Genomic DNA, 8,486 nt, shown 5'->3' with positions numbered 1-8,486 from the left:
ATATAAATAATTATATATAACTATTTATTTATATTATATATAAATAATTATATATTATAATATTTATTTATTTATTTATTTGGAGAGAGAGAGAGTGTGTGAGTGGGGGAGAGGAGCCCAGGGAGAGAGAATCTCAAGCAGACTCCCCGCTGAGCACAAAGCCACACACCCCACTCAGTCTCAAGACCCTGAGATCATGACCTGAGTCTAAACCAAGAATCCAGTGTTCAACCAACTGAGCCACCCGTGCGCCCCTCATAAATATACCTTAATTAGAGTCCATTCCACCCCTAATCTCTGAGTAGCTTCGCATTACCAGGATTTTATAGTGTGGAGGAGGGGAATAGAAAAACTAAACTTTCTCTTCTTTAATAGGGATGAAAATAGCAGCCACAAGCAGAGTGTTATCTGGATGTCAGGTTTAAGGTGTGTTTGAAAACAAGCTCTCCTACATGAAAACGTCAATCTTTAAAGACACTGGTCCATTCTTGTGGCATTTGGATAAATTTAAACAGCACACCTTCTTTATTACACCTTTATGGGGTATTTGCATTTGTATTGCCAATTTGTAATTCAACGTGATTTGCTCTTTTCCTCCTTACCTCTAAATATGCATTACAGCCTTTGGTATGCCTTTAATCTTAAATTTGCAAACACTGGGTTAGCAGGTGTTTTGAGTTTTGGGGAGGAAATATTTGAATAGATTAGATTTTTTGATGTACTTATATCGTTCATCTTCAGAATGTACATATCTGATATGTTGGGTTTGTTATAAACTTTGCTTTTTTAAAGACTGCAAAAATGCTCTAGGTTATTCATCTTTTCGATTTTGTTCTTACTTGTTTGGCGGGGGCGGGGGGGGGGGGGGAGGGGAAGNGGGGCGGGGGGGGGGGGGGAGAGGAAGCAGTGACTGCTTAAGGGCAAGACGTACTTCCACACACAAACGCGCGGACACACCCAGGAGCATCCATGTGATTTACACCAGTTAATTTCCAGATTATTTTACGCACGTTTTGTGACTTCAGACTGATAAGTAAACATTTACGTTTAAGATACCCGCTTCTTCGAGAACACTGGTTCCCTCCCTTCCTCTTTCATTCCACCTTAAAAACAGCTGCGAAGTCTAAAGGAAACCAGCCCACATTTTAGCCCCTCCTACCAAGGAGTAGACTTGAACTTCAGTGTAGTCCGGGCTGAAAAAAGGATCCTGACAGAAAGCTAGAGGCAAAAAGCAGCCAGACGAATCTCATGTAACTCTGGGCACAGTAAGCAATATATTTACTCCTGCCCCGCCCCCCTTCCCTCCCCTCGTCCTCTTGAGCTTTTAAGTTTGTATCTTCCTTGGCAGGGAGAGAGGACGGAGGCAAACCTGGGATTCTCTCCGTTTGACCAAGTCTGCGTCTCCTCTGCCTTTTGGAAACCAGACACAGGTCAGGGAATTTAATTTCTTTCTAACAAATGCCAGCTTGCTTTCCGGGGTCTGAAGGTGCAGGGGAGTGGGGCGATCAGGTGTTTCTCTTACTTAGAGCCCCGAAAGAAAGCGAGCGTTCCTGTGAGGTGGCTCCTGTTAGAGCTCCACGTGATGCCGCCCCATGGTGACCCATCCCAGACTTGAGCAGCGTGCTGTGTGACAGTCCCAGAGCCTCGTTAGCGATGGAGTTTGTGGGCTCGGTAACGTTTTAATTTAAAAAAACAAAAACAAAAACATTACGATTACTTATGCAAAGCATTCCTGGGTTTTTCATATGCTGCGGTGTTGGGCGAAAAGACAGTAGTGAAAAGAGAATTGTACTGGCATGCTGATTCGCCCTGCCCTAAGTTATTTGACGTGCTGGGAGAACAGAGCTCAAAACTAGATGCTAAGAAAGATTTGAGCAAGTGATAAAGTGAAGTTTTGAGTGTGGATGCTATTTTGGTCATTTCGTTTTAGAAAAAGAAGTTTCAAAGGGCATTTGGATTTGAAATAAGAGTGGCTTCACGTATCTAAAGATCCTAGACTTATATTCATGGTAGCTTTAAAAAGAATGATTTTCATCTCAAAAATTAGAACAAGAAATGCTCTTCACAATGGTTGATGATGTGAGCATTTATTCAGCTAATGTGGTTGAAGAGTATACTAGAGACATCTCATTTGGGTGGGTATCAATTCTCATTTATGATATTTGCACATATAACCTTTGACTTCAAGGAGAATTTGTGTTTTCTGTTTCTGTTTGTTGCAGAAATTCGGAATTGTAGCCCAAGAGATATTTGCAGGGAATAGTAGTGAAACAAACCCTGTTAAGGATTTTTAAATTTTATTCCAGAGGTCCCTAGACCTTGACAGTCAAGTCTGATGTTGGGATAAGAAACAAGTATTTGCTTCTTTCATTGAGCCGAGGAAGAGTTAAATTTTAAATTAAGCAATAATTGTGAAATATACAGAGAAGTGTGTATTCTGCATTTGTTCAAAGCAGCTTTACAAACTTCCTGAAAGAGTAGCACACTTCATGAGACAAGAAACTGAGAAACATAATTACTAATTTTCCTTTTTCTACTTAAACATGAATGCAAAATATCCCAGTAGTGACTTTCAATGTTAAAAAGATGCGTACTTTTGACGTATTTTTGCATTTGCATTTTGCATTTGTGTTTAATTAGGAAAAGGAAAATTACTAAAAAAATTTCCTGGGACCTGATAACGTTCATTCTGTAGAGATAATTTGGCCTGTGTTTTTAACCCATCAGTATCTTTTCTGGTGTCACTACTTAGAAAGCAAAATCATGAAACCAAATCATTTGCATATTAAAACATATGTTCCGGGAATAAAAAAGAGGAAGACAGAGTTAGCTGTGGTTCCCTTTCCTCTGTAAGCCTTTTACTTACCTTCAGTTTGTTTCCCTCCTCTTGCTTGCAGACTTCATAGCTTTAGTTATTCTCAACTTTTTTTTTTAATCACAAAGCCTTTCACAAATCTTATGAAAAATATCAAACCTTCCGCAGAATAATTCATGCATACTGCTCCAACGGGCACAAATTTGGAAACACCATTAGGAAGATCACAAACCCTCCGAAACAATTCATGTCACACCAACATGTGGTACTTTTTAGAACTTTGGAGTTTTCCGCTAATATCAAATAATGAGCAAATCATTTTGCTTATAAGAACTGTTGAACAGTGAATATTGCAGTGCCCATACTGTCATTTATTCGTTAGTGTTCTGGAACTCTAAGCAATTTGGTGTAATGGAAAAAACTACTTGCCTGAAAACCAAGTGACCTAGATTCTTGATTCAACCCCTACGGTAACTAACTGCACAATATTGAGCTTGCCTTTTTCTGTAACATCTGATATTTTTTATTGCTGAATGCAGTAAGTAAAACAAATAGGAAAATAAGATACAAGTTATATTTTATTGGATTATGGGATGTCTGTATTTCCTGCTTTTATTACAAAATTCCTGATAATATTTCCCAGCAGGATTGTTGTATAATATTCTTGCTATTACAAAGATAATTCCTGCTCACTGTTTAAATTACCTTAGATATAGAAAATCGCAAAGGAAGAAGGGAAAAAATGACCTATAATCCCCTCAAGGGATAACTGTTTTTAAAATGCCATTCATTCATTTATTCAGTCAACAAATATTTATCGAGTAACTTTTATGCATCAGTACAAAGAGACACAAATTCACGTATATACATCTGTTTATATTTCTAGACATTTTTCTATACATACACTCACATGTAGATATTACAAAACTGTGATTACATTCGTTAAAAGGTAAACTGAGGCATATCAAAAATTTTAAGAGTTTATTTGAATAAAACTCAATTGGAATGGGACAGAGCCAAATGGAAGTGGATAGAAGCACTTCCCCGGCAGGATCTCCAAGGAAAGACTTTCGTAAAGAAAGAATGGAGTCGACATAACGAAATTATTGTCTATAGTTTAAAGCCTAGTTGGCTGTCTATCATTGGCTGTCCTTACATTTCAATTTTGTAAGTTTAGTTTTTAGACCGGCTTAGATTTTGGTTTGCTTACATAGGCCACTGAGTCACCTTGCCTAATGGTTTCCTTGTTTCATTAGTTTAACACACTATTCTTTGCTATTTTATAACATGCTTACTCCTCAGTCATGAAATTTTCTGTTAAAACATGATTTTTTATACTCGTGTATAATTTTGTATTCATTCATATCTGAGACAAATATTATTGAGTCCTTACTATGTGTGGTACTGTGCAAGTAATGGCAATCTGTCCGTGAGCAAGAGTGGTTCTCATCATGATATGATTTTTAGTCTGTGGAAATGTTATATTGGCTGCTTATAAACTGTTGGATATTTAGATGGGTTAGTTTTCTATTATAAATAATGTTTCAGCTAGGACCCTTTCTATAAGTGTTTGTACTTCCTTTGGATAGATGCTTAAGTATGCCCAGGCTTTAATAAAAGCTACTTAAAAGTTGTGAGATCATAAGCCAGTTGTTTATCAAAACATTCTTTTCTCAACTGTAAAATAGGAGTAATAATAATAATTGAGTATTTGGAGCGTTCTCAAAAACATTTAACAAAATGTCATGGAATTATTTTTGCCATTTTGCTCTTGAGAAAAATTGTATCCATTTATAAGCTGTAGGGGAGAGTAGAATTTCCCTACGCTAACACTGTGTAATCACTCAAACAGGACAAACAACAACAGATCCAGAAACTTAGTCAATTGTTGTATAAAATGATATCTTGTTTAAATTTATACTTTTTTTGGAAATAAGGTTGGGCAATTTTATAGTGGCCACTCGTGTCTATGTTTATGAATTGCCTCTTTCAATGTGATTTTTAAATATTTTATTTTTCAGATTTAATTTCTAATATGGTATATATCAATATAAATAACACATAATCCAAGTCCCTTTAAGGTCCTCAATAATTTTGAAGTGCTTGGGGTCTTACCATCAAAGGCTAAATGTTCAACTGGAAGTAAAAATTCTATAGATACTGCTTTTCTCAATTTTGGAAGATTATTCTTATTTTGCCCGAAACCTGTTCTTTAAAACTGGGTGAGATGCATAGAAAAATTAAAGCAAGTCATTTTTGTTCTCATAGACTGTCACAGTCTACAAAATCAGAGACATTGAAGAGGGTTCAGAGAAGAGGGCCAAAACCCTTGGAGAAGATCCCATAGTTCCAGGAACATCCAGACTGGTGACATGTAGAGAAGACAGATAGGACTAAGGGTTACATGATTCCTCATAAAGGTTTTGTAAGAAAAATAGTGTCCGTTTTTGTCAAGAACTGCCTCAGAGAAAATGCATTTAATTATCAGCATCTCTTCATCTCCTGCTCCTTGACGAGTAGGGCAGTGACAGGTGGGGGAACCCAAAGGTTGGTTGGTTCTGGAGCCCTTTCTGAAGAAGACAGAAAATAGCGCAGATCCTGTTCTGATCTTTTGATACCTTCACCTGCCTGAGAAAAAAAGAGATGCTTAGTCCACCCTTACCACATTCTTTGAAAATACAGTTTATCTCCCCTTTGTACAAATATAAAATAAGCTGAAATAATTGAGGCTCACCTTAAGCAGATTTGGAAGGCTGCACTACCAGTCTAATGACTTATTTAATGAATTCAAATGACTTGAGAGAAAACTCAGCAAGCTGGTAAGTGATTCTTATCCGCGTTTGACAGCCCTGGGATAGAGAGGAGAGGCTGGACCCAGTTTTTGTGTTTATTCTCTTCTCAGCGCATGCAGTAGTGAAGACCTGATCCCCTTCCTTAATCTTCTTCCCCATTTTCTTGACTTCTGGAGTGTGTAGGGAAATTTAGGCATTTTAGGTAACAGGAGGTTTTGAATTAGAAAGCAAATATCCATCATATGGGTAATTTCATGATCTTATAACACATGAAACTCACATATATATTACTTAGCTGGTCTGGCTTAGGTTTTGATTTTACTATTTAATTTACAATTTGTTTTTTGATTACTCAGTTGGAAAACATAACAGTAGGCCAAAAATATCTATCTATCTATCTATCTATCTATCTATCTATCTATCTATCTATCATCTTTCTTTCTTTCTTTCTTTCTTTCTTTCTTTCTTTCTTTTTTAAGATTTTATTTCTCTATCTATCTATCTATCTATCATCTATCTATTTGAGAGAGAGAGAGAGACCAAGGGAGCACAAGCAGGAGGAGGGACAGAGGCAGAGGGAGAAGCAGGCTCCTCACTGAGCAAGGAGCCCGAAAAGGGGCTCCATCCCAGGACCCTGGGATCATGACCTGAGCCAAAGGCAGATGCCTAACCGACTGAACAACCCAGGTGCCCCCCAAAATACCTTTCCTTTTCATAGTGTTTTGTGGTTTATAAAGAGGTTGCTTAAGAACTTCATTCCACAATAACCATGTAAGGTAGCAGACCAGGGATTTATATTTTACAGATGTGAAAAGGGAGATATTGAAAAGTGAAATGGTTTGTTTAATGTCCAAGTCTTAAACAATTTCCATTTTCATGCATTTTGTAGGCTTCCAGTGATTAATTGATTGGGTTGTATTTTTAGTGTTGATGCATGCTCTTAAGGCTGTCAGCTTATTGTGATTTTTATTAACATCAGAAAAGTTATAGGGGAAGAACCAGAAAATACACATCCCTATTCCATATTAATTCAATTGTTCTGCTCTCATAACTGGACTACTGATTAACATGATAGAGGAAGTTGCACAAACATTTAAAAAATGACTGGAAAAGTAGTGTATGATTTAGAATTTCTTGTCTTGGAACCATGTAGCATTTTATATGGATATATGTCACTTTAAGAAAATAAAAGAGTATGAAGTTTTAGCCAAAAATATAAAATAGACATATTATGAGTTATATAGATACTAATTTTACCAAAGGTTTTCCTTCCATTTGGTAGTGGAGCATTCTTTTAGAATATTCTAAGTATAACCTACAGAGCCTATTGCTCTTTTTGTTCTTATTAATCCTGGAAGTTGGCCTAAAGTGTTTGTATCAAAATGGTTACTATGACCTTGGATTTATCATTTATAGAAAAAACAAATCATTATTATTTTACTTTTCCAAACAATCTAGGAGCTTATGGTAAACCAGATACTCCTTTTCAGGAGTGAAAACCAACTTTAGTAACCAAAGGGCGGATTGTGCATATGCATAACTTCATAGTAACTAGTACAGAGTGGGGTGGGTTTGACTGCTGGCTGCAGCTGCCACTGGAAACACGGGTCAGCAAATAGCTTCTGCATTTCAGTCAGTAAATTAATACACTTCCAATTTGCTCCACACTTGAATGCCCTCAGCTTTAACACAATGAGCAGGTTGAGTGCAGTACAGAGATAATAAACCGGGATGTTAGACCCCTTATGGAAGGAGGTATTCTTGCTGACTTCTGGATCCGTAATTACAGAAGAGATCATGTCTGCCTAGGATAGGCTGGAGGCAGAGAGATTAATGGTATCTTTAGTTTTCTTCGGGTTCTCATTTTTAATTTTTTGAAACAAAAGAGTAATCCATTTTGTAGACTTTTTACATGTATTTGGTTCAGTATTATGAAAGTATTGAGAACAGTAATTTAAAGCAATTTTGTAAGAATTTATAGAAAAGCAATTTGGGGAAAAGTGCCTAAAGGGCATACTCTATAGACATCTGCACCTGTAATTAAGATTTCTTAATATCCATCAGTCCCTTGTTATATATACCACAAACCTCAAACAGGTATTGAATTCCTTTCCATTCAACTGTCATGAAGAAAAGGCAGATGAATTTAAAATTTGACGTCACGAACTTAGATCTTACAGAGATAACACTATATAGTATTTCCGTCGTTCATGACACAGTCTTCTGAATTACTACTTTCAGTATATAATGGGAATTCATGTTCAGGTAAGGACTTCAAAGTATTGTTAGGTCCTTGATCCTTAGAAGAAGATGCTAGTAACATACTTCAGGAAGATTCCACATAGTAAAAATTCTAATTTAAAGAGGTTTCTGGGTTAGTTAAAAACTTAATTGGACTCTCTTAAGATGGTTACTTATAATCTACTACTTGATACTTTTTTTTTTAAGATTTTTATTTATTTATTTATTTAGAGAGTGTGTGTGTGAGCAGGGGGAGGGGCGGAGATCGATCCCAAGCCAACTATGTGCAGAGCTGGACACAGGGCTCAATCCTATGACCCTGAGATCATGACCTGAGCTGAAATGAAGAGTCAGAGTCGGAGGCTTAACTGACTGAGCCACCCACGTGCCCCTACTTGGGTTGGGTTTTTTTGCTTTTGGTTTTTTTGTTTTCGGTTTTTTGTTTTGTTTGTTTGTTTGTTTGTTTGTTTTGAGGTGATGACCACCCAAATATAAATATGAGGATTTATATTTAAAATACGTAGAAGTTCACAGTAGTTACATGGGATTTTTTCCTTATCCTCATCAATGATGCCCCTGCTGTCAGTGAAAAGCAAAAAAAAAAAAAAAAAAAAAAAAAAAAAAAAAAAAAAAAAAAC

The 8,486-nt window shown here is 36.7% G+C and overlaps 1 protein-coding gene across 3 annotated transcripts in view; it reads left to right on the top strand.

Moving 5' to 3' along the window:
- Positions 1-1,157: 1,157 nt before the first annotated feature.
- PLA2G4A (phospholipase A2 group IVA) overlaps positions 1,158-8,486 on the top strand; it is a 157,037-nt gene continuing 149,708 nt past the window's right edge. For 2 of the 3 annotated variants that reach the window (XM_011231846.3, XM_034666785.1), the window contains exons 1-2: positions 1,158-1,265; positions 1,349-1,430. The gene's annotated coding sequence lies outside the window, so the exon portion shown is untranslated. The remainder of the gene's footprint in view (positions 1,266-1,348; positions 1,431-8,486) is intronic. The other variant, XM_002924848.4, reaches the window with a different exon arrangement.

This window comes from Ailuropoda melanoleuca, chromosome 8, assembly GCF_002007445.2.
Source record: "Ailuropoda melanoleuca isolate Jingjing chromosome 8, ASM200744v2, whole genome shotgun sequence".
In the NCBI taxonomy this organism is placed as follows: Eukaryota; Metazoa; Chordata; class Mammalia; order Carnivora; family Ursidae; genus Ailuropoda; species Ailuropoda melanoleuca.
This window is presented reverse-complemented; position numbering and strand designations above follow the sequence as displayed.